Source organism: Musca domestica, unplaced genomic scaffold (genome assembly GCF_030504385.1).
Source record: "Musca domestica strain aabys unplaced genomic scaffold, Musca_domestica.polishedcontigs.V.1.1 1, whole genome shotgun sequence".
In the NCBI taxonomy this organism is placed as follows: Eukaryota; Metazoa; Arthropoda; class Insecta; order Diptera; family Muscidae; genus Musca; species Musca domestica.
The window spans coordinates 33634140-33661866 of NW_026712114.1; the positions used below are offsets into that span (position 1 = coordinate 33634140).

Consider the following 27727-nt stretch of genomic DNA (forward strand, 5'->3'; position numbering starts at 1 on the left):
GAGTGCATATTACGGCTGCCGGTAACAAATACAATAATCGGATGAACAATATATATGTGGAGCTATAACTATTCTGACCGATCTTCACCAAATTTTACATACTAGTTTCTAGACTAAATTCGGTCCCAAGTGCCAAATTCCATCCCATTTGGACAAATATTAGACGATTGGTGCATAATAAATGGTAATCGGACGAAGTTATATATGGAGGTATATCCAAATCTTAACCGATCTCGATAAAATTTAGCAAAGGTATTTCTGAGCTGCATTTGATATATTTCCCCAAATATTGTTGTTACATAGTGCATATTACGGCTGCGGAGGACAAAAATAACAAATCGGATGAACAATATATATGGGAGCTATAGCTATATCTGAACTGATTTCGATAAAATTTGGCATACTTATTTTCAGGCCTAATTTGGTTGTATGTGCAAAATTCCATACTATTCGGACTGATATTACACGTTTGTGCACAATAGAAGGCAAATCGGACGAAGATATATATGGGAGCTATATCTAAATTTTTACCGATTATCTCCAATTTCAATAGGGTTCGTCCTTGGGCCAAACAAATGTTGTTTGCAAAATTTCATCTCAATCGGATAATAAATGCGACCCTGCATTTTGTTCACAAGAATACATGGACAGATGGACGTACGGACGGACGGACAGACGGACTGACATGCATAAATCAACTCAGAAAGTGATTCTATGCAGATCCTCAAAAGGACTATGGGTCTATCTCGTTTCCTTTTCCTGTTACAAACAAATCCACAAAGACATAATACCCTGACCACCTTGTGGTGTAGGTATAAAATGGAATGCTTGTAAAGCAAGGTTGGCACTAAAAATACCAATTTGTCGATCATCTGAAGCAAGCGAATGGGCCAAAATACTGCAGAGCAAGATTCGGGCAGCGTGTGACGGTTCCATTGGCCGTTTGAAGGCAATAATCGTGCCAAAGTGACCAATTCGAAAAAATCTAAACATATTCTAAAATTTGATGCTATTTCAGAGATTTTTGCTTTCATTCAAAAAAAAATTAAAAAATGTAAAAATTATGGCGTTTGATATTGTGAGTCTCTGAACAAAGAAATTTAAATACATAATATGCGATACTGAATGTTAAGCACTCAACTCATAATCGTTAACTGGCGGGATACACGTTACGTACTTTCCCTTTGGCAGTTCCGCCCCTTACTCGATCTTTTCTTAGTATCCTTAACGCAAATTATTTATTATTTTATTATTATTATTTATTAAAAATAATATACTCGTACATAACTCATACATCTTTAATCTTTTATTGCATATATATATATAATATCGTGTATATAAGATAGTAAATTGTATATAAACTAAAAACTTAACAATATACATACACACTTACATAATAATTATTTGTTTTTTATTTATACATAACTAACTACTTGCAATACTATATTGGGTGTGGATTTGTAAAATACTCCAAATACATTTCGATATCCTACAAAAATGACTCGGTCGCCTATCGCACGCGTCCTCCAACCACGAATGAAGACGATCGGCTTATTTTCGACCATTCAATCGATCTTGGATTTCTTGAAGACTCAAACCTTTCGTCTCCATGACAATGAGAGGACAAAGAAGAAGGCAACGATACAGAAGATACCGAACAGCCAGAAAGCAGCATAGTAGAGCCATGGCATCCAAGGCCGGGTAGAAATAGGTTACCAGGAAACCACAAATCCAGCAGGTGGAGGCAACAATGGAGGAGGCAATCGACTTGACATTTGCCGGGAACATTTCACCCAAAACAGCCCAGGGCAGGGGACCGAAGCCAACACAATAGACAATGTTGTAAACACCAAGGCGGGAACGGGCAACCACAGGACACTGGAAGTATCTCCCACAACGAGTTTCATATAGAAAAAACCACCCAACGCCGCCAGACCCACTGTCATAATACCAGCCGATGTCAGGAGAATGACTTTGCGACCCAAACGATCAGCAATGATGGGAGTTAAGCCAGACGAAGCCACTTGTACGATGCCCACATAATTGTGGCAACGGCAGGATCCAAACCAGTATTGGCACTTTCGAAAATCGATTGCGAATTGAAAGCACCACGTTGATGCCAGAGAATTGTGGAAAACCAAGAGACCGGCAGAAATGAACAAAGCCTTACGATTGCCAGGGTTCTTAATAATATCGGCAATAGAACCCTTATTGGCCATTGATTCCTCAACACCAGCCTGGATGGTGGCCATTTCATCCTGAGCACCATCAGCACTTTGACCGCGAAGGAATTGCAACGATTTCAAAGCTTCCATTTTGCGACCCTTACCAGCCAAATAATAGGGACTTTCTGGCATAAAAAAGAAGCACACATCGAAGACAATGGGTACGGCGATGCAGCACCATTGTAGAGCTTGATATGAGACATAGGGGCCAATGGCATAGACGTAGAGGATGCCAGCTAAAAACGGGAGAGAGAGAAATTGAGTGGGCACTAAAATTTGGGAACAAAAATGCCCATTACTTACACACAATAAACAATTGCATAAGGATCCCGTGGCAACCTCTCACACTGTCCGTGGCTATTTCACCCACATACATGGGCTGGGCGGTCATAACGAAACCAACCCCGAAACCCTGAATCAATCGAGCCACTAGCAAAACCACTACCGAGCCACCCGATCATCATGAGCACATAGGCAATGACAAAGAACACGGAGCTGGAGAGTAGCACCCATTTGCGACCAATTTATCGGCTAAGGGACCAGCAACAAGGGGGCTGGAAGAAATTGAAAAAAAAAAATCAAAATTGGATTTGTAAATGATTATTTCATAAAAGAATAGTAAAACTATGTCCTTGGCCACAATTTATTTGAAGAAAGCAAAAATCAATATTTACTGTAAATAATGTAGGCGACTTGAAAAATAAGTAAATAAGGAATCAAAACCTGAAGAACGGAAGTATAATAACCTTCAATCACCACTAAACTGTGAATTTGGGTGCATTTATGTACCAAGATTTAAACTATATATCAGGAGGTTAAAAACCTGTACATGGCTAGTGCTACTTTATCCACAGCTCGAATCGAGTTTAATCTTTTCTCAAATTCGAGCGTTAGTAATGTTGCTAGTAAAAATATCGAGCATACTCGTTTTTTATGCCACTGTGTTTTTCTCTTATTGGCTTAAGTAAAGCATACCGATCGCCCTCCCCCAACAACATCAAAACCTTCTGTAACTACACAGAAATTCGAGTAACGCTTGCTCTATAAACATGTTTACCACCCTAATTTTTAGAAAGAAGTAACAGTATCTTTTAGTGACAAAATCTGGATTCATATTAAATTTTTCTATCTGAGAGAGAGAGAGATAGAGTTGAACCAATTCGGATGAAATATTGCAAGGATCTTAAACAACAATTAAAATAGGCCAGCACCTGTGAATGGGGTCTATGTCAAAATTGGCACATATTTTAGACAATTTAAAAAAAAAATGCAAAAATGTCTGCTGAAATTTAAGTTGAAGCTCTTAAAAACCGGAAATCAGTGTGTGGCAATCAATATGTATTTAAAACTCTCAAAATACTTTAAGTCGTGAGAAGGAAGGTTAATCAGGTTACTAGGGAACCTATGCTGAACATTTTATTTGGAGAGAGAGCCATTACAATATTCAAATGCGAAACATTGAAAAAAAAAATCGGTGAATAATGTAGCTAAAATCATCAAAATACCGAATATAGGGAGTACCAAGAGGGGCTATACCAAATGTGGACCAGCACAGACACTTTTCTGTCACAGGCTGTAGTATTTATTACGAACTTTAAATACCAAATTTGAAACAATTTTGGTGAATAATGTCGCTAAAATCATCAAAATACCGAATACCAAATTTGGAACAATTCCGGTGAATGTGTCGTTAAAATCATCAAAATACAGAATATCAGGAGGTACCATTATATGGGCGCTATACGAAGGCATGGACCTGCACAGACAATTTTTTGTTATAAGCTGTAGTATCTATTACGAACTTCAAATACTAAATTTGAAACAATTCCGATGAATAATGTCTCTAAAATCATAAAAATATTGAATATCGGGAGGTACCATTATAAGGAGGCTATACCAAACGTAGACCTGCACAAACAATTTTCTGTCTTAGACTGTAGTATCCATTTCGAACTTCAAATACCAAATTTGAAACAATTCCGGTGAATAAAATCGCTAGAATTATCAAAATACCGAATATCAGGAGGTACCATTATATGGACGCTATACGAAGGCGTGGACCTGCACAGACAATTTTCTGTCATAGACTATAGTATCCATTACGAACTTCAAATACCAAATTTGAAACAATTCTGATGAATAATGTCGCTAAAATCATAAAAATATTGAATATGGACCTAAACTTACAATTTTCTGTCATAGACTATAGTATCCATTTCCATATCCATATGGACGCTATACGAAGGCGTGGGCCTGCACAGACAAATTTTTGTCATAGGCTGTAGTATCCATTATGAACTTCAAATACCAAATTTGAAACAATTCCGATGAATAATGTCTCTAAAATCATAAAAATATTGAATATCGGGTGGTACCGTTATATGGGGGCTATACGAAGACGTGGACCTACATGGACCGTTTTCAATACCAAAAATTCTGCAGACGTAATACAAACGGAATAACAAACTTAATATACCCTCCATATTATGTTGGAGGGTATAAAGAGTTGGACCTATTTTCAAATTTCCATATAAATCGATATGCACTCCCCGCCAGTTCGTCTACAGAGACTCTCTGTCAGCTCGTCTGCAGAGACTCCCGTCTGCACGTTTCGAATTATAAAAAACTTTAAAACGTATTATCCCTTCATAATTTAAAAATTGGCATATTAACCGATCTGCTGCATTTTTATGCACGAAGATATGTGTAGTAAAGGGACTTTCCAATGAATAGACAATGGATAAAATAAAAAACCAGTATCGTTGGGTAAAAGAATTTGAGTTCCAAAAAGGTACGACATATTCCAACACCTCAAATATTTAAATAAAATTTTTGGCTATTGTTTTTCGTTCAAGGGAAAAATTGTGACCAAGGACTATACACTTTAAAAAATAATGTAATAATATACAATTTTCAAAACTTACCAACCAAAGCTCCCAATGCCACAATTGAGGAAATCCAGGCTTCATCTGTTGAATCGATGGGTGCATTCAGGGGTGAATCAGAGGTATCTTCGGTTTTTAGTTTTGGTGTAACAGGTGAGGTCCAGCCCAGACATGTGCCAACGGCAAAGGCTGATAAGTTAGCTAAAGAAATTTCATAAAAATATATATTGGTGTTAGTTGAATTCGAAAGCTAAAATTCACTTCCACTCACCAGCAACAGCTGCCAGAAAAATACGTCCTGTTTTGACGGGTTCCATTGTGTGACTGCGTGCGTTGGAATTTGTAAATCCTTCACTTATTTGAAATGGACTTACTTCTTGGTATTTGACTTGTGGTTCGTCTGAACTCATTTAGCGAACAGGCTAATGGTAGTTAAAACCACAGCTACAGAGATAAACAAAAACATAGAGAGAGAGACAAAAGAGAGAGAGAGAGAGTTAGTGTGTGGGTGATAGTAGTTGTCAATGAAGAGGATATGAAGAGAATAAATGCATTTTTGATTAATGTTAACAAATGCAATTGCAGGGAGTTTCAACTCTTTGGTACGGGTTTGGGGGTTTGAACTGCATTACTCATTTGAAAAATCACACTTTTCTCTGTAATTCGACAAGCTTTTGTAATTCCAGCTAATTCAAGTTAACGGGAAAGATAATGTCAGCGTTGTCACGTGGCAGTGACAAAGTTGCTTTTAATCAGGATGTGCAATTATTTTGAGTGAATGGTGTGATTAATTGTTTCATTAGTGAAGGGTGTTGTGGTAAAGGATATTTGATAGACATCTTTTCCAAAATCCTTGGATAATGTTTTTTTTTTTAAATACTATTAGGAATATGAATATCCTTGGAAAGTGTTTAAAAAAGAACACGAATAGGCCTAAAATATTTGCTAGAAGTCTACGATCTGTGCTCTTCATATCATTGAATAATATTTTTTTAAAAAAATCTGATTTTGAAAAATATTTAACAATAAATTCATAACTACAATTCAGTCTCTATGAAATATATTACTATAAAAGAACCACGATTAGGCCTCTAAAGAGAAAACAAAACGATATTTTTGTATTATCCTTGACAAGGGCTCTGAAGAAGCTTTAAAAGAATTTAAAAATATAACTCCAATGACTTTTTCAGAGTAAACTCCTTAAAAAAATCACAAAAAACCGAAATATTGAAAAAAAAAAATATTAAAAGGACAGGAAACATGTGATTAAAATCGCCAATCGTTATTACATTATATTTTTTAAAAGAATACGGGATTTGAGACTCCCTTAAGCACTATAAAAATTTTTCAATTTTAAAATAAAATAAGAAGTGTCCTTACTGTCTAATGAAATTGTTTATTATAATCCACGATTAAAGTATCTTATTCCCTAATCCTCAACCGGACAAAACATGTTATCAGAAAAAAACGTCTTTTAAGATTTTCTATAAATATCATCGATTATATCTCCTAGAGGTCCTTTAACCATCTTCTCTATTACAACTCTAGGAGACTGTTAAAATCTATTTAAAAATCGATTATTGAATCTTTGAAAGTCCTTTACAGGGTGAGATTAAAAAACTGTAACCAACTTCAGTTTGCCACTCGTCCGACAGCTGTTAAAATTATTCCAGTGACAGCTCATTATATTGTTTACAAGCATACAAAAGCATTTTGGTGAGAATTCCAGAAAAAAAGTTATTCGTGATGGAATTCAAGCGTGATAGTGTGATTTTTTTATATTTGGCTGGAAAACCACAAGTGGCTATCGTTAGAGTTCTCCAGCATTTAAATGTTAATAAATCTTTGTGTCTCGGACCATCGGTCGTTACCGTGATACTGTTAGCGTAGACCGACGTCAAGGAAGTATACGGAAAAAAACAACCACATTAGCAGAAAGAGTTCGAAAATTAAAGAAGCGACTTGATCGAAACCCTCGTCGCAGTGGCCGAAAAATGGCTCGTGAGGGTACGCAAACATTTTGGTCGCAGACCTTGGACATTCCAACAGGACTCAGCACCATCGCACTCAGCACGTACCACCCAAAAATCTTTACAGAATGAGGTTCCTCGCTTCATTTCCAGCGCACAATGATACCAATCTGTTGGACTATTGTGTCTGGAGTATTTTGGAAAGAAAGGTTGACACTAAAAAATACCAAAGTGTCGATCACGTCAAGCAAGCGCTTCGCCGGGAATGGGTCAAATACCGCAAAGCAATATTCGGGCAGCGTGTGACGGTTTCATTGATCTTTGGAGTCCATAATTCGTGTCATAGGTGACCAATTCAAACAAATCGGAACTTATTCTAAAATTTGATGCTATTTCCGACATTTTTTGCTTTAATTCAATAAAATTAAAAAAAAAAAAATTAAAATTATGGCGTTTGACTTTTTTTATTTTTTTATGTCTCACCCTGTATGTTAAAGACTATAAAGGTCCTTAAAAATTCTATAACCCAAACCGATTCTAATTTAAAATCTGTTATTTTAGCCCTGTCACTTTCTTTTAGTTTTGTTATTGTTGGGAAAGTATACTTTAAAATTTAAACAAAAAATTTCTCAAAAATATTTATTTTGGCCATTCAAAATAATATTCGGAGAAGTCTTGAAAAAATAGGCTTAAACAAACCAAGATTGTACTTCTTGTTTTCCTAGCAAAAAAATGGTTTTAAAAATCCGCTATTATAACTCAAAGAATAGACTTTGAAGAAAATTGCACAACCATCTCAAGTATTTATTGTTAATATTTATGAAAAGTTTAACATATTATAATTTATCACCTTGGTAGATTGTTTTGGATCACTCAGTCTTTACACGTTTTTCTTCCCGAAAACAATTCAACCGATTTGCATTTGGTGTATATACGGCAATTTTCAATCGACTAACAACTAAAATTTCTTAATACTAATTACTATTTAATATTAATTACAACTCAGTGCATTTTCTTTATAAAATACACACCCATAGGAAATTCTTGACCCTATTCTCATCCCAAAACCGGTGATAATCTGAAATGCACTATCTGTTCCAGCAGCCATTTGATAACGTCAAATAATTATTCTAAAATCGTATCATCCGACTGTTAATATTGAATATTTAGCTGAGCGGGGCATTGTTAGAATAAAATATAAGACGACGATTTGCTGATCGGAAGATTGGTTATCAGGACGTGAGCGCAGCGATTTCGATTGGATTTCTTTATGAAAACATCTGTTGGAAAAAAAAGAAAAAATGGTCTGTATTCCTGGAAATGCAGTGGCAGTGTATCAGATTTCACATATAGAAGAAGAGCCATAAATTATATTATTTTAGTGGCTATCACTTGGTGATACCTAAGTTTATGTGATTTTATGCAAATGACAAACAAGTTCATAAAAATCATATTAGCATAAGAATGGTCAAAGGCCAATTATGATATTTCGTGGTATTCTTGCTTTTCGCATGAATTGTTGGTTGGGGACTTTTGCACTCATCTGCCAAAAAAAAAATCCCCCATTATTGAGGTTAACTCAAAAGAGTAATAAACAAAAAAATCAATGTTAAAATAACACGTGACAGAAGCGAATTAATTTTTTTTTAATTTCTTTATTTGGTCAAAATCTTTAGTGATCCAAAATATGAGTTTAAGACGCTTGAAAACATAGGTGACATTCGTTTATGTTCGACATACTATAACAGAAAAGAAACATTTGTAACAATATTTCAAAAAAATATATAGAAGCTCCGATTTATGTTTGGCCATCATAAACAATTATTGAACCGATTTCTCTATAATTCAGCGATTTTTTTTGCTCCAAATTCCGTTACGCACCCCAAACTTGTAATCGATCAATGGATATGTGCATACAAAAACGACATTTTTTGGAAGCACATCCGATTCTGATGCTATATCCCCAGTTCCAAGAGTAATTTAAAAAAATTATGTAGCCTATGTTATTTTCAGGCTATGCTGTAGTATATTTGAAATTTTTCAGGAAAGTCTGTTCAGCAGTTTTTAAGTCTATAAGTTACAAACCAACAATCAAACGTACAAACATTATTCTCCATTAATGAATATAGATTATAGTCACAGAAAAAGATATCAGAGATATACAGGGTGAGATGAAATAACTGCAAACAACTTCACACTGATATCATTTCCAAGCCACTCGTCTGGCAGCTCATTATATTGTTTACAAGCGTACAGAAGCATTTTGCTGAGAATTCTCCAGAAAAAAGTGATGGAATTCAAGCGTGATATTGTGATTTCTTTATATTTGGCTGGAAAATCACATGTGGCTATCGTTAGAGCACTCCAGCATTTAAATGTAAATAAATCTTTTGTGTCTCGTACCATCGCTCGTTACCATAATACTGGTAGAGTAGCCCGACGTCAAGGAAGTGGACGGAAGAAAACAGCAAAATCAGCAGAAAAGTAAAGAAGGTTCGAATAGTAAAGTAGCGACTTGATCGAAACCCGCGTTGCAGTGGTCGAAAAATGGCTCGTGAGCTGAACATATCGTAATATTCAATTCGGCAAATATCGAAAAATGAGCTCGGGGTAAAGCAATTGAAATTCCAAAAAGTGCAAGAACTTACACCGCAACAAAAAGAAAATAGGCCCAAAAGAGCTAAAGAGTTGCTTTGCTTGGTGGTCGCCGAAATTGGTGAACTGGCGAATTTGGTTTTCTCCGATGAGACAACATTCGTTGTCCAGCAGTTTGTAAACAAACAAAATGATCGCATTTACTTGCCAAAGAGATTAGCTGAAAATGTGCACCTTCGGTTGGCCACCAGAAATCAAGCACCGGCCATGGTGATGGTGTGGGCCGCCATAACAGCCGATGGTCGATCTTCGCTCGTATTAATCGTCCGTGGCGTCAGAATAAATGCCGAATAGAAGTCTTGGGCACGCAAACATTTGGCCTCAGACCTTGGACCAACACCAACAGGACTCAGCACCATCGCACTCAGCACGCGCCACCCAAGAAGTTTTACAAAATGAGGTTCCTTGCTTCATTTCCAGCGCACAATGGCCACCAAAATCTCCGGATACCAATCTGTTGGACTATTGTGTCCGGAGTGTTTTGGAAACGCAAGGTTGGCACTAAAAAATACCAAAGTGTCGATCACCTGAAGCAAGCGCTTCGCCGGGAATGGTCAAAAAACCGCAGAGCAACATTCGGGCAGCGTGTGACGGTTTCATTGGCCGTTTGAAGGCCATAATTCGTGCCAAATCTAAACTTATTCTAAAATTTTATGATATCTCCGACATTTTTTGCTTAAATATTAAAATAAAACAAGTAAGCAAAGGCTACAGTAGAGCGGGGCCGACCGTTGAATACCCTACAACACTATAATAAACCATACAGTTTATATAGGCGAAATACTCGACAGAATTCCACAAGATATTGTGACAAATAATAAAAGAAAACCATCAGGTTTCGTTCTCTAATTTTCGAATAATAGCAACTTAAACTAATTTGCTCATTTCCAATTTATTGGTAGATGTTCTGGAACCAATATTTCTAGATCTGGAACCAATATTTCCCTAAGACCTATAACCTCTCAGAAGTGGCAAAAGATTAACATTTATTATTGGTTTTTGACTGAAACGCATCTATATGAGATACAGACATTTGACTATATTCTTCAACGAAATCAGCGTTAACGAAATAGCCGGAAGTGCGTCTTTCATGTATTTGTGAATTCTCCAAAAAGTCACTGGAATGGACATTTTCGTATTTTGTCTACAAAAGTTGGCAAACTCCTTCACACATTGAATATTTTTGGATGGCCATCCAAAACTGCTTGGCTTTCGCAATGTACAGTAACCCCCATTCAAATGTGCGTGAGGATCGGGCGATAATTACGACCTGCCGACAATTTTGCAGTTTTTTGGTCCATTTCAACGCCTAAATATATGGCGATCATCTCCAAAAAGAGTAGGTTTCTATTTTGACCCTTATCTTATCCCCATGCAAAATTTCGTAAGGATCGGGCCATAAATGCGATCTGTAAATGATATCCTGATATCCTAACTACTTAGTTTTGTTAGCTGTAGAAATATTACCAAATGTTTAATTCAAAATGAAAATATGCCAAAAATATGACAAAATTGAAAAAAATATGAAAAAATTTTACAAAATCAATATTTTCATCTTTATAGAGATATTTTTATGCGATTTTTTTAGACGTTTTTTCTTTCCTGCCAAGAGGCCCTTCTGAATTAATGAGAACTGTCGAAATCAGTTCAGCCGTTCTCGACATATAAGAGATCGCACATATCTTGCTATATATCCAATTTGTTGGATAATAACATCAATGTAAAGGTCAGAAGTAACCTTGTGATGGCTTTGTGATTTCGCCGGGATTTAAAATATTCGCGGTTTAATGAAAAATTTTGATTTTTTTCAACACAAAAGATATGGTATATTTTACCCGCTAAATATTATCCGATGACCACCCAAATTAGTAGGCTTCTTCCCCGCCCTAAACTCTATCTACATGCGAAATTTCGCCTAGATTGGTCTATAATTGCGACCTGTATAGCTAATGCAAAATCCGACATTTTTTCAGTATTTGGTCCATTTCAACCCCTAAACATTTGGCGATCATCTCCAAAAGCAATAGGGTTCTATTCTGGTCCAAGCCCCACCTACATTCTAAATTTCGTGAAGATAGGGCCATAATTGCGACCTGTAGAGTGATTACAAATTAACATGGACAGACGGACAGACGGACAGACGGACGGACGGACATACATAGCTAGATCGACTCAGCTCGGCGAGCTAGGAAGATCCATATATACTTTCCTATGTGGGAAACCAATATTTCGAGGTGTTACATAATTTTTGGCCCAATCAAACTTATAATACCCCCAACACATAGTGTTGTAGGGTATAAAAAAAAAGAAATAAAAATTATGGCATTTGACTTTTTTTTATCTCATCCTGTATAGCCATAATCTGATGGAATACAAAATGAATTTTGAAATAAATTCAGTATTTATATCCTCTTTTCCTTTATTGATCCTAACTAAAATAATGGAAAATAAACCAGTAAAGAAAGTCCTAAAGTCGGGCGGGACCGACTTTATGATACCCTACACCACTTTGCTAATTTAGTAGAGCTCCACGTAACAATTAAAAGTTTTTATGGGAGAATTCACTCATACACGCTATGATTATAATTATAATTTAAAGTTCAAAGGACCAAATATGCCGAAGCATTTGTATCTTTTAAATTCGGACTTGTATTGCCCATTTGGTGCAAAATTAATTAAAAATCAGAAAAAGACACATATGGGAGCTATATCCAAATCTGAAGCGGTCTCGAAAAAATTTTGCAAATATATTTCTGTGCTGTGCAATGATATATTTCCTGAAATATCGTTGTTATGGAGTGCATATTACGGCTGTGGGTAACAAATACTAGAAATCTGATGAACAATATATACGGGAGCTATAGCTATATCTTAACCGATCCTCACCAAATTCGACATACTAGCTTCTGGACTCAATTCGGTCGTAAGTGCCAAAATTCATCCCATTTGGACAAATATTAGATGTTTGGTGCACAATAAAAGGTAAATCGGACGAAGTTATATATGGGAGCTATATCCAAATCTGAACCGATCTCGATAAAATTTAGCAAAGGTATTTCTGAGCTGTATTTGATATATTTCCCCAATTATTGTTGTTACAGAGTGCATATTATGGCTGCGGAGGACAAAAATAACAAATCGGATGAAAGATATATATGGGAGCTATGGCTATATCTGAACCGATTTTGATCAAATTTGGCATACTTATTTTCAGGCCTAATTTGGGTGTATGTGCAAAATACCATACTATTCGGGCTGATATTACACGTTTGGTGTACAATAAAAGGCAAATCGGACGAAGATATATATGGGAGCTATATCTAAATTTTTACCGTTTATCACTAATTTCAATACGGTTCGTCCTTGGGCCAAACAAATGGTTTATGCAAAATTTCATCTCAATCGGATAATAAATGCGACCTGCATTTTGTTCACAAGAATACATGGACAGACGGACGGACGGACGGACTGACGGAATGACTGACATGCATAAATCAACACAGAAAGTGATTCTATGGAGATCCTCAAAAGTAACTATGGGTCTATCTCGCTTCCTTCTCCATATTACAAACAAATGCACAAAGACATAATACCCTGACCACCTTGTGGTGTAGGGTATAATAAAAATTCTAAATAATGGAAAATATTATGTGATTGACATTATATATAATTTACATGGAGTGACGTATTTTTATTGAAGCCGAACCGCTTATTGGCAGATCATCAACTTTCGCATTCATATGTAACTGCACTTGTGCTTGTTTAGTCTAGCTAATATTAGGATATAATATAGATTACACATGTACATATCTCATTTTTGAATTCAATTTTTACATGCATTACGAAACGTGAATACATGGAATACATGGAATATGGGAAGATGTAGGATGCCTAATACCAGGTGGGGATAATATCTATATATCAAAAACGGCATGAGAATAATAATAATGCTTAAGACTACAAGGAATTAGGTAATTATTTTTAAGACAGACGAATTCTATATTTCCTTACATTATGGATTTTATTTCTTTATTATTTTTTAAGAATATACTTTAAAGGTCTTAGAGAAAAACAACCGCAGATTTTATAAAAAAAGTCGAAGGATGCGTTGATTTTTATCGAGAAAATTTGTGAAGGACTTATAACGCCGACACGCCCATTGACAACAATTTCTATGCGGATAAGAAAAAAGAATGGAGATGGGGAAAACGATGGAGCATATTTATAAACCAGAAGAAAAATGAATTTGAAGCTCCAATCAAATCCATTTTTACGAGCCTTTCACTTTAATTACTGCACATGTCCTACATATTCAATCACAAGGCTTCTCCTTTTGCAAACTAGGGTTCACAAATAAATTTTATTTTAAATTTTATCACTTAATTCCTGAATCTGAGTAAAGTAGCTAACACTTTGTTTTCATTCGATTTTCAATTTCTTCAATTTTATTGTTCTGCATTTATTTAAAAACAGCATCAATTTAAAAAAAAAATAATATTCACATTTTTTTGCATATTTTTAATAATTTCTTACTTTATTCAAATTAAATATCCTTTATTTCGTTTATTTTGCTCCCAGGCTCACTGACACGCGCACACACATCCAAGAATCACCGACGTCGATCCCAACCTGTTCTTAGGCAATAAAGCAAAACTATAATAACTAAAATTGTTTGGATGCACTTCAATTTAAAGATTCCGTTTAGTGGATATGGCGGACACTTATACCAGCCAGCCTTTGTAGTAAATGTGTATTACAAGGTGTTCATGTGTATGTGTGTGTGTGTGTCTGTGTTCTCGTATGTGACTGTTATTTTATCTGTTTGTAATCAAACTTATACTCGACATATGTAAATAGACGAAATCGAAAATTGTAATTGAATTGAAACGAAACGAAACGTTCGATCGATCGATCGACTGATGTTTCGATGTAAATAAAAAAAAAACAACAAAGAAAACCTCAAGTAACCAAACAAATACTTGTGTCCAAATACTGACTGACCAGGAAGAAGAAGAAGAGCACAACCTGACGGATTCTATTGTTACGTCGAGTCTTCTCCATTTAGTATTATCTTATCTGGACATCGTTCACTTCCATTGGAGTATCTAACGCCGGCAACTGCCGCCTGCCTATTAGCCAACTATGTTGACCAATCAGAATTGCTTTTAAAGTTTTTTTTTGGGTTTGAATGACTTGGTTTGACGTTAATTACAAAAATTTTAGAATTGTCTAACGACATATTTGAAATAAATCACAACCGGCGATTACATGGCACTTTACTTTGTGCTTTTCATTTGTTGAGTTTTTTTTTCACCAAATTACATTAATTTGAAACGTGATGTAACTTTTTCTGTTTTGAAAAATGAAATTGTTTTTTATTTAATGTAAAATATCCAATTGTATGGAAAAACAGGGTTAAGGTCGTGGATTATGTTAAGAATCTTCGTGGAAGGACCCTCAATAATATTTTTCAGAGGGAAGTAGTGGTGTAGTTTTAAAGCATGTTTTCAAAGGACCTATAGAGTAAAAATCGTGGATTTTTAAAGTATATTTTACAATAATCGTGAATTTTTTCAAAGGCTTCATAGAGCAAGAATTGTGGATTTTTTGCAGAATATTTTTCAAAGGACTTACAGAGTAATAATCGTGATTTTTTTTCAAAAGACTTATAGATTCATAATTTTGCATTTTTAAAGGTCTTTTAAGCAAAAATTTTGGATTTTTCAAAAATATTTTTTAATCTTGGATTTTTTGTAAATATTTTTCAAAGGACTCATGTAGCAATAATCGTGGATTTTTTGTAAATATTTTTCAAAGGACTCATGTAGCAATAATCGTGGATTTTTTTTTAAATATTTTTCAAAGGACTTATAGTGCAAAAATATTGGATTTTTTTTAAAAAAAAAAATTAAAGGACTCATAGAACAAAAATCGCGGATTTTTGTAAAAGTATTTTTCAAAAAACTTATGGAGCAATAATCGTAGTTTTTTAGGACTTACGAAACAGTAATCTTGGATTTTTTCAGAGAACTTAAAAATCAATAACCGTAAAATATTTCAAATAACTTATGGAACAATATTCTTAGATTTTTTCAAAGCCCTTATAAGCATTAGTCGGAGATTTTTTCTAAGGTTATATAGAACAAGAATCGTGGATTTCTTTAAAGGCATTCTAAGCAGTAATCGTAGATTTATTAAAAATATTTTTCAAATGACTTATTGAGAAACAGCCTTGGATCTTTTAAAGAATATTTTACAAATCGTGGATTTTTTTAAAATAATCGTAGATTTTTTTTAATATTTTTCAAAGGACTTATAGAGCAATAATAGTATATTTTTTAAAATATTTTTCAAAGGACTTATGGAGCAAAAATATTGGATTTTTTTTTTTTTAATATTCAAAGGACTCATAGAACAAAAATCGCGGATTTTTGTAAAAATATTTTTCAAAGAACTTATGGGAAATAATCGTAGTTTTTTTGGACTTATGAAACAGTAATCTTGGATTTTTTTCAAAGAACTTAAAAATCAATAACCGTGAAATATTTCAAAGAACTTATAGATCAATATTCTTAGATTTTTTCAAAGCCCTTATAAGCATGAATCGAAAATTTTTTCTAAGGTTATATAGAACAATAATCATGGATTATTTTTAAAGGCATTCTAAGCAGTAATCGAAGATTTATTAAAAATATTTTTCAAATAACTTATTGAGAAACAGTCTTGGATCTTTTAAAGAATATTTTACAAAGGTCAATTTTTATTTAAAAATCTTTTTTAAAGGGCTTACAGAGTAGAAATTTTGTATTATACAACACTATGTGTTGAGGGTATTATAAGTTTGATTGTGCCAAAAATTATGTAACACCTCGAAATATTGGTTTCCCACATAGGAAAGTATATATGGATCTTCCTATCTCGCCGAGCTGAGTCGATCTAGCTATGTATGTCCGTCCGTCCGTCTGTCCATGTTAATTTGTAATCACTCTACAGGTCGCAATTATGGATAATATTTAGTGGGTGAAATAGGCCATAATATTTGTGTTCAATAAAAGTCAATTTTTCCATTAAACCGCGAATATTTTTAATCCCGGCGAAATCACAAATAGACGAAGAGGTCAATCGTGACCGTTACGTAGATTCCGAGAGTAAATATATCGGATATATATAGCGAAATATATACAATACATATATACAAAGGAAGGGGATGTTAGCTAAAATGCTTATATCTCAAGAATGGCTGGACCGATTTTGACAAATTTTGTCAATTCAGAATGCCCTCTTGGCATAAAAGTATAAAAAATCGCATAAAAATTGCAGTAATGAGGTTAATATAGATTTTGTAGTATCTTGTGACATTTTTTTATTTTTTCATATTTTTATCGCATGCGATTTTTTCAATTTGACTTATAATATTGAACTGAAAAAATATTACAAAATAATATTTTTTCACCCTACAACACAGGTTGGGGTTATTATATACATATTGCAATTATCTTCCGATCCTCACGAAAATTTTCACAAGGTTAGGGTTAGGCTCAGAAGGGCTAGGCCTGTTGTTTTCAAAGATGTCCGCAATATATTTAGGGGTTTAAATTGACTAACAAAAATGAATGGCGTTATAAAGGTCACAAATAGAAACCAAAGGATACGAAATCTCGCTTGAAGTTAGAGTTTAGGACAGCGGGTAGAATGGACCACTAATTTTGTGAAAAAAATACCAGAATTACTACAGGCGATATCCGAAATACACAAAAGGTCTTTTTATACTGATTTCGTTGTCGAATATAGCCAAATATCGTAGACAAGAAAATCATATAGATGAGTCTAAATTTGGAGATACAGAGGGGCCTCTTGCTTTTTGAGATGATCGCAAAATATTTAGGGGCTCAAATTTCACCAAAAACAGAAAAAAATCCTGATCAAATAATTGAAGCCAATCGATACGCCTGTGGAGAGAGCACGAGAGAGTGCGTTAATATTAGGCATATGTCCCTGGTCAAAATGCTAAGAGTAATATCTGGGCAGTGCTCCGTGACATAATTTCAAAAGCGAAATCTTAAAATAAAATGATTATTTTATACATACAGGGTGAGATTAAAAAACTGCAACCAACTTCATACTGCTGTCATTTCTAAACCACTCGTCCGACAGCTGTTAAAATTATTCCAGTGACAGCTCAATTATATTGTTTACACGCGGACAAAAGCATTTTGGTTATTCGTGATGGAATTTAAGCGTGATAGTGTGATTTCTTATTTTTTGCTGGAAAACCACAAGTGGCTATAGTAAGAGCATCCAGCATTTAAATGTGAATAAATCTTTTGTGTCTCATACCATCGCTCGTTACCGTGATACTGGTAGCATAGCCACACGCCAAGGAAGTGGATGGAAGAAAACAGCAACATCAGCAGAAATGGTTCGAAAAGTAAAGAAGCGACTTGATCGAAACCCGCGTCGCAGTAGACGAAAATGGCTCGTGAGCTGAACATTCGGCAAATATTGAAAAATGGGCACGGGGTAAAGCCATTGAAATTCCAAAAACTTACACCGCAACAGAAAGAAAATATGTAGACTCAAAAGAGCCGAATTTGGCTCCGATGAGAAAACATTCGTTGTCCAGCAGTTTGTAAACAAAAAAAAAAAAAAAATGATCGCGTTTACTTGTCAAAGAGGTCAGCTGAAAATGTGCACCTTCGGTTGGCCACCAGAACTCAAGCGCCGGCCATGATGAGTGTGTGGGCCGCCATAACAACCGATGATCGCTCTCCGCTCGTATTAATCGACCGTGGCATTACAATAAATGCAGAATATTATCGCCAAAAAATATTCTGGAGGGTGTATAGGGTGCACGCAAACATTTTGGCCTTAGACCTTGGGCATTCCAACAGGACTCAGCACCATCGCACTCAGCACGCGCCACCTAAGAATGGTTACAAAATTAGGTTCCACGCTTCATTTCCAGCGCACAATGGCCACCAAAATCTCCAGATACCAATCCGTTGGACTATTGAGTCTGGAGTATTTTGGAAAGCAAGTTTTGCACTAAAAAAAATACCAAAGTGTCGATCACCTCAAGCAAGCGCTTCGCCGGATTGGGCCAAAATACCGCAGAGCAACATTCGGGCAGCTTGTGATGGTTTAATTGGTCGTTTGAAGTCCATAATTCGTGCCAAAGGTGACCAATTCGAACAAATCTAAACTTATTTTAAAAGTTGATGCTATTTCCGAAATTTTTCGGTTTCATTCAATAAAATTTAAAAAAAAATCTAAAAATTATTGCTCTGACTTTGTTGCAGTTTTTTTATCTCACCCTAGAGCAACAATCTTGGATCTTTTAAAGAATATTTTCCAAAGTTCAATTTTTATCTAAAAATCTGTTTTAAGAGGGCTTACAGAGTAACAATTCTGGATTTTTAACAGCGTTTTTCAAAGGCCTTGTAGATGGATTTTTTACAAATATTTTTTAAAATAGTTGGTATTTTTCAAAAATATTTGTACAAAACCCATCTACAAGACCTTTGAAAAACGCTGTTATAAATCCAGAATTGTTACTCTGTAAGCCCACTTAAAAAAGATTTTTAGATAAAAACTGACCTTTGGAAAATACCCTTTAATAGATCCAAGATTGTTGCTCTAGGGTGAGATAAAAAAACTGCAAGAATGTCAAACGCCATAATTTTTACATTACAACATTTTTTTTTTTGATTTTATTAAATGAAAGCAAACAATGTCGGAAATAGCATCAAATGTTAGAGTAAGTTTAGATTTGTTCGAATTTGTCAACCATCGAAATTCTTATTTCAAATGAGTATCTAAAAATAAAATGATTATTTTATACACTGTCTCTATTTATTATTCGAAGCGGAATTGTTAAGACTATGTGTCATTTCTATGAAATCCTCCATATGGAATCACTCACACCTGGGGAGGTATCAAACGGAATGAAAATATTTACTTGTTGGCCAAATAACATTGAATTGAATTCAAATAATTTAAATGTGATTATAAAAAATTTATTAAATTGTATTTAAATTGAAACTAGGTGATTCATATGAATTCTTTATGTGAGGAAGGGCATAATTTAATTCATTTATTCCATGATTGCATCCCAAATTTTGGATTTCATTGAAGTACCACCTTCAATTGAATGTAAAACCTTTTGATTTCAATTCTACTAGTACATCGTATTAAACAAATGTGTAGTTTGCGCATTTGCCACCCCTCCTATTTCGGAGATGTAAAGTGGCCAGTTGTATAAATATCTCATTATTGTTTGAAGTACTTCTATTTGATTATTCAACTACTCGTAGAGAGAGAGAGAGTTGCGTAAATATGAAGCAATGAAATAATGGTCACAGACAAAGAACCCTTGCGAAGTAAAGGGACCAGTACACTTTATACTTGTGCACCCAATCCAGTTTTATCGAGTACAATGCGATTAAATAAATAAAACTAATAATTAGATAGTTTATATTTCAGTAGGTTATTTTGATGGCCAGATGGTTTGCACACGTTGCCCGATCGATTTATTTTAGTTGACATGTCGCGATACTGCGAAGTGTTTAATTAGAGGGCAATACAGTTTGCGTTGAGGTATTCCATGGAAAAATTACTCAAAGCAAGGCATATTCTTCGGCAAAGGAAATCAATATCAAGGTGTGTAAAAAGTTCTATGACCATGGAAACTATTAAATTTTTTGGAAAACCATCAAAAATAAAATTGAGAAATTTTAAAATTTATTTTCGAAAGGTGTTTTTTTAAGAATATTATCTTGAAGGGCCAGTATATCTGTTGTGATATGTTGAAGAATATTTTTAGAGATTATCAGGACTATTGTGGCATTATTCTTTAAAAACTTTAAATTAATAACGTCGAGTTCATGTGGTGTCCGTTGGAATTGCAATTTTCGAATTTCGAAAAAAGGAAAGTTGTGCTGAATTGTGCTAGGTTTGTGCTCAATTGTGCCGATTTTTTTTTTTTTTTTTTTTGAAATTCGAAAAAATTTCTGAGATATTCGATAAAAGATTTTTTTTCGAAAAAATCTGAGAGAATTGCAATTTTCGAATTTCGAAAAAATTAAAGTTGTGCTGAGTCGTACTCGGTTTGTGCCCATTTGTGCCGTTAAAATTTGTTCGATATCTCTTACCAATTTCGAAAAAAAAACGATAACTTCGAAAGTATGTCAGAATTGCAATTTTCGAATTTCGAAAAAAATTAAAGTTGTGCTGGGTCGTGCTTGATTTGTGCTAACTTGTGCCGTTTATTTTTTCTCAATATTTTCAACAATTTTCAAGTTATGGCAATTTCGAAAAAACCAGTATTTTTCAAAAAAAAATTGCTGTAATTTTTGTAAAAATTCAAATATCGAGATGCGGTAAATTGTGCTGAGTTGTGCTCACTTAAATATGCGATTTTGATTTTTACTATTTTAACGAGTAACGAGTAGAGATACAAATTTCCAATGTATTGAAGAAAAAATGTGCTAGGTGAGCACAATTCAGCACAACTTGCAGATTTCAAAAATTACATTTATTTATTTAGTTATACATTTTTTAATTTTTAGCGAGTAACGAGTAAAGGTGGAAATTCGTTATGTATGGACGAAAAATTGTGCTAAGTGAGCACAACTCAGCACAATTTACCGCATCTCGATATTTGAATTTTTACAAAAATTACAGCAATTTTTTTTTTTTTTGAAAAATACTGGTTTTTTCGAAATTGCCATATCTTGAAAATTGTTGAAAATATTGAAAAAAAATGGACGGCACAAGTTAGCACAAATCAAGCACGACCCAGCACAACTTTAATTTTTTTCGAATTATATATGTATTTTTTCCAATTTCAACTAGTAACGAGTGGAAATACAAATTTTCAATGTATGGACGAAAAATTGTGCTAGGTGAGCACAATTCAGCACAACTTGCAGATTTCAATTTTTTCGAAATTGCCACATCTTGAAAACTGTTGAAAATATTGAGAAAAAAAATAAACGGCACAAATTAGCACAAATCAAGCACGACCCAGCACAACTTTAATTTTTTTCGAAATTCGAAAATTGCAATTCTCTCAGATTTTTTTCGAAAAAAAATCTTTTTTCGAATATCTCAGAAAATTTTTCGAATATCGAAAAAAAAATTCGGCACAATTGAGCACAAACCTAGCACAATTCAGCACAACTTTCCTTTTTTCGAAATTCGAAAATTGCAATTCCAACGGACACCACATGTCGAGTTCTCAATCTAGGATATGTGTAACTAAATAATTATACATTCAATTTTGAAAATATTTTTTAAACACGTCACACTGTGGTATATGGTATTATATGTTTGTACATTTGATTGTAAAATGCAGGAGAAAACGAAACAGACCCAAGTTTTTTTTTGGTGATCTTCATAGCATAACATTCTAAGTCGATTTATGTATGTCCGTCCGTCCGTCCGTCCGTTGTCTATGTACTTTTGTAAACAAAGTATATGTGACATTTATTGAGTGTTTAAGATGAAATTTTCCACAAATCATTTGTTTAGCCCAAAGACCCTATTGGAAAAAAGTTATTCGTGATGGAATTATTATTGGCTAAAAAACACAAGTGGCTATCCTTAGAGAACTCCAACATTTAAATGTCAATAAATCTTTTGTGTCTCGCACCATCGCTCGTTACCATGATACTGCTATCGTAGCGCAGCGTCAAGGAAGTGGACGGAAGAAAACAGCAACATTAGCTGAAATGGTTTGAAAAGTAAAAAAGCGACTTGATCGAAACCCGTGTCGCAGTGGCCAAAAAATGGCTTGTGAGCTGAACATATAGCAATATTCCATTCGGCAAATATTGAAAAATTAGCTCGGGGTAAACCATTGAAATTCCAAAAAGTGCAGAAAAAAAATAGACTCGAAAGAGTTAAAGTGTTGCTTCGCTTGGCCGAAAGTGATGAACTGTCGAATTTGGTTTTCTCCGATGAGGAAGCATTCGTTGTCCAGCAGTTTGTAAACAAACAAAATGATCGTGTTTACTTGCTAAAGAGGTCATCTGAAAATGTGCACCTTCGTTGGCCACCACAACTCAAGCGCCGGCCATGGTGATGGTGTGGGCCGCCATAACAGCCGATGGTCGCTCTCGGCTTATATTAATCGACCGTGGCATCAGAATAAATGCCGTATATTATCGTGAAAATACTCTGGAGGGTGTATTAAAGCTTTGTGCACGCAAACATTATGGCCGCAGACTTTGGACATTCCAAGAGGACTCAGCACCATCGCAATCAGCTTTCCTTTCCATTTTGCAAACAAATTCACAAAGACATAACGCATTACAACTATGTGGTGTAGGGTGTAAAAAGCCATTACATATCTAATTGTATTTCAGAATACAAAAAACTATTAGTCGACTTTCATAATGGCCATCGAGATAAGAGATAACAAGTTAAAAAGCAGTAAGTTCGACCGGAACGAACTTTAAATATCCACCATTTGGAAAGAATTTGGAAATTTTCAAAAAAAAAAAAATAAAATCCGTTAAAAATTCTGTTAAAATCTTAAAAATACCAAATATAGCCGTTATATTGGGGTCTATACGCCGTGGACCTACATAGGCATTGTTTTTATAAGCCATTAGCATATTATAAACGGGTAAAATGTAGCATCTTCAAAATACCTTATATAGGGAGGTACCGTTATATCGGAGCTATACGAAGACCTGGATCTGCATAGACAATTTTCTGTCATAGGCTGTAGCATCCATTACGAACTTCAAATACGACATCTCAAACAATTTCGGTGAGTATTGTACCTAAAATCATGAAAATACCGAATTGCGGGAGGTACCGTTATAAGTGGGCTATACGAAGACGTGGACTTGCACAGACAATTTTCTGTCCTAGACTGTAGTATCCATTACGAACTTCAAATTCCAAATTTCAAACAATTCTGCTAAAATCATCAAAATACCGAATATCAGGAGGTAGCGTTATATGGGGGCTATATGAAAACGTGGACCTACATGACCCATTTACGAACTTAACCTGCCTACTGGAAAAATAAACACGTGTGCAGACTTTTAGCCTTCTGCTCAATTCGTCTTAGAATTTAACGCTGATCAAGAATATAAAGGGTGTTTTTTTTAAGCTAGATATAACTTTATATTGTAAAAAGTAACACAAAAAAATTAAATTTTGATGAATGATTATTTGTTTCAGTATACTCTGACAAATCATCATGAATAGACTCACGCTTGAACAACGCTACGAAATAATCCAAATTTACTTTGAAAATCAGGCTCTAGAGCAGATGGCAAATGACCCGCTGTTTTATCGCAAAATTGTGTTCAGCGATTAGGCGCATTTTTGGCTTAACGGATTTGTTAATAAGCAAAATTGCCGCATATGGAGTGAGACCAATCCACAAGAGACCCTACAGACTCCATTACATACAGAAAAATGCACCGTATGGTACGGTTTTCATGCTGGTGGCATCATCGGACCTTATTTCTTCAAAAATGAGGCCGGAGCTCGCGTTACGGTCAATGGAGATCGTTACCGCACCATGATCAATGATTTTTCTCTAAAATTATGGATGACATTGATCCGGAGGAGATGTGGTTTCAACAGGATGGCGCTACGTGTCATACGGCAAACGCAATCATCGACTTTTTGAAATCAAAATTTGGCGATAAGTTGATTTCGAGAAATTGACCTGTCAATTGGTCTCCAAGGTCGTGCGATTTGACACCTCTCGATTATTTCCTGTGGGGCTACGTGAAGTCACTAGTTTATGCTGATAAACCAGCAACAATTGACGCCTTGGAGGCCAGTATTGTTCATGTTATTCGTGACATACGGCCAGTAGTGCTCGAAAAAGTGGCCCAAAATTGGACGTCCAGAATTCAATTCGTCAAGAAAAGCCACGGTGCCCATATGCCCAAAATCACAAAGCCATGACAAAGTTACTCCTGATCTTTAGATTGATGTTAACATCCAACAAATCGGATATATAGCAAAATATGTGCGATATATATGTCTATCAAAGAAGATATGCTTGAAAGATCCCTTATATGTCGAGAACGGCTGAACTGATTTCGACAGTTCTCATTAATTCAGAAGGGCCTCTTGGCAGGAAAGAAAAAACGTCTAAAAAAATCGCATAAAAATATCTCTATAAAGATGAAAATATTGATTTTGTAAAATTTTTTCATATTTTTTTCAATTTTGTCATATTTTTGGCATATTTTCATTTTGAATTAAACATTTGGTAATATTTCTACAGCTAACAAAACTAAGTAGTTAGGATATCAGGATATCATATACAGATCGCATTTATGGCCCGATCCTAACGAAATTTTGCATGGGGATCAGATGAGGGTCAGAATAGAAGCCTTCTCTTTTTGGAGATGATCGCCATATGTTTAGGGGTTGAAATGGACCAAAAAACTGCAAAATTGTCAGCAGATCGTAATTATCGCCCGATCGCATTTGAATGGGGGTTACCGGACATTGCAAAAGCCAAGCAGTTTTGGATGGCCATCCAAAAATATTCAATGTGTAAAGGAGTTTGCCAACTTTTGTAGACAAAATACGAAAATTTCCATTCCAGTGACTTTTAGGAGAATTCACAAATACAGGAAAGACGCACTTCTGACTATTTCGTTAACGCTGATTCCGTTGAAGAATATAGTCAAATGACTGTATCTCATATAGATGCGTTTCAGACAAAAACCAATAATAAATGTTAATCTTTTGCCACTTCTGAGAGATTATAGGTCTTTGGGAAATATTAGTTCCAGATCTAGCAAGACCATTTAAGTGCAACATCTACCAATAAATTGGAAATGAGGAAATTAGTTTAAGTTGCTATTATTCGAAGATTAGAGAACGAAACCTGATGGTTTTATTTTATTATTTGTCACAATATCTTGTGAATTTCTTTCGAGTATCTCGCCTATATAAACTGTATCGTTTATTATAGTGTTGTAGGGTATTCAACGGTCGGCCCCGCTCGACTGTAGCCTTTGCTTACTTGTTAATTTATAACTTTATTATTTTTATTTGGTATGTAGAAACTTACCCATTTTGCCTGTTGTATTTTTTTTTTACACCAGCAAAAATAATATTCCTTGTCAGATTTTATCAGCAGCGTAGAAAAGTAATAATTTTTTAGAGCAAAACTTCAATTTGTTTTATTTTTTAATAGAGTGGTAGTTGTCAATCTTTACCCACTTCGTACTCTCCTCTTTTTTTCACAGTTTATGCCAAAACAAAAATCGTACAAATTTTTTTTAAGATTTTGTGATACTTTACAAATTTAGCATAATTTGCCACACTTGGAAATTTTCTTAAGTCTTAATCTCTTGAAATTCTCTTTATTTCGTTTCTTTTCTTGGCGGCGATAATGCAACAATAATGGGATGGATAATAACAACGAATCAACACTTAAACAATTCTTGTGAATGAATAATGATTTATTTATTTATGTTTTTTTTAAGGAACTCTTGATATCAGTCTGAATAATGCAAACACTTCGTGGCAAGTACATCTGTTTCTGGCTGTCTGTCTGAAATGTATTTTTATTTATTTTTTGATTGTTCCACACGACTTGATCCAAGTTTAAATTTCAGCTTTTGCCTTTAGTCACTGACTAAATCATCAGCACAATTCACACAGCACTCAGCGTTTGGCGATCAGACAGCGACAAGTGTGTCTTGATTTAAATGCGTCCACGAGTGAACTGAACTGAATTGAGCTGAAACCGAAACTCAAGCGTTGAAGCTTAAACAAAAAAAAAAAAATAAAATAAAAAGAAATTTGTCCCATTGAAATGTTGTGTTTTTGTTTGTGATTTTTACGTCCAGAGCTATGATTATTGTTATTATTATTACTATTGGGCTTTAGCAAAATATGAGCAGATTCTTTCGGTGTGAGAGATCTATCTGTTGCATAGAATCCATTGATGAGTATTTTTGATAATGTTTTTACTGGAAATCTTAGTATAGGGAAAATAATGTTAGCGATGTGCTTATTTGATTTCAGAGAAAATATGCCGAACTTACTGCTTTTTAACTTGTTATTATTAAATCATTTAGAGGTATACTAGAGCTTTGGTAGTGAAAAACTGTGGAGTAAAATAAGCTTGCAAATCAAAAATATTAATAAAATTTGGGTGAAATAGATTTTTTAGTTTTATGGCTTCAGCATAAACTTGCATGACACTATGTGTAAGGAATTGCATAAGGAATTTTTTGGATTAAGTATGCATAAACTATGTGATCTGAATGGACATATGCAAATGAAGACCGATCAATAACGTTATGTGGAAAATATAGACTTAAGAAATTTACAAAAAAAAAAAAACAAGTAAAAAAAACTGTAAGTTCGGTCGGGCCGAACTCCATTATGAACTTCAAATGCGAAATTTGAAACAATTCCGTTATGTGGAAAATATAGACTTAAGAAATTTACAAAAAAAAAAAAACAAGTAAAAAAAACTGTAAGTTCGGTCGGGCCGAACTCCATTATGAACTTCAAATGCGAAATTTGAAACAATTCCGGTAAATAATGTCGCTAAAATCATCTAAATACCAAATATCGGCCCGCCCGACTTTAAGACTTTTTTTTACTGGTTTTTGATTGTTAATGGACATTGCAAAGAGTGAACCAATATGTCCCATCTTTAGACCAAAGATAGTATCGATGGAAATATTGGGTTGACTTTACTCTTTGTGGGAAAGTATAAGACGGAGATGGTACATATGTTATCTGTTAAATTGGCCGTTATTTCATTGAAGCACATTTTTAATGTACCAAATGAATGTACCCTCTGTAGTCTGTGATATAAAAATTGAAATCAAGTATAAACTACGCAATACTAAATCTTACAAAATTATTCGAATCTAATTTTATAAAAAACTGGAATTTGGAATTTTTTGGATTTAGCATTTCTAGATGAATTTATTTATCGTCAGATTTAATTAGTCTGCACAATTAGTAACAATATTTTTTA

At 34.5% G+C, this 27727-nt stretch overlaps 1 pseudogene; it reads right to left on the reverse strand.

Annotated features, from left to right (window-relative positions):
• Positions 1-1374: 1374 nt before the first annotated feature.
• On the reverse strand, positions 1375-14430 carry LOC101888600 (facilitated trehalose transporter Tret1-like; annotated as a pseudogene).
• Positions 14431-27727: the final 13297 nt, after the last annotated feature.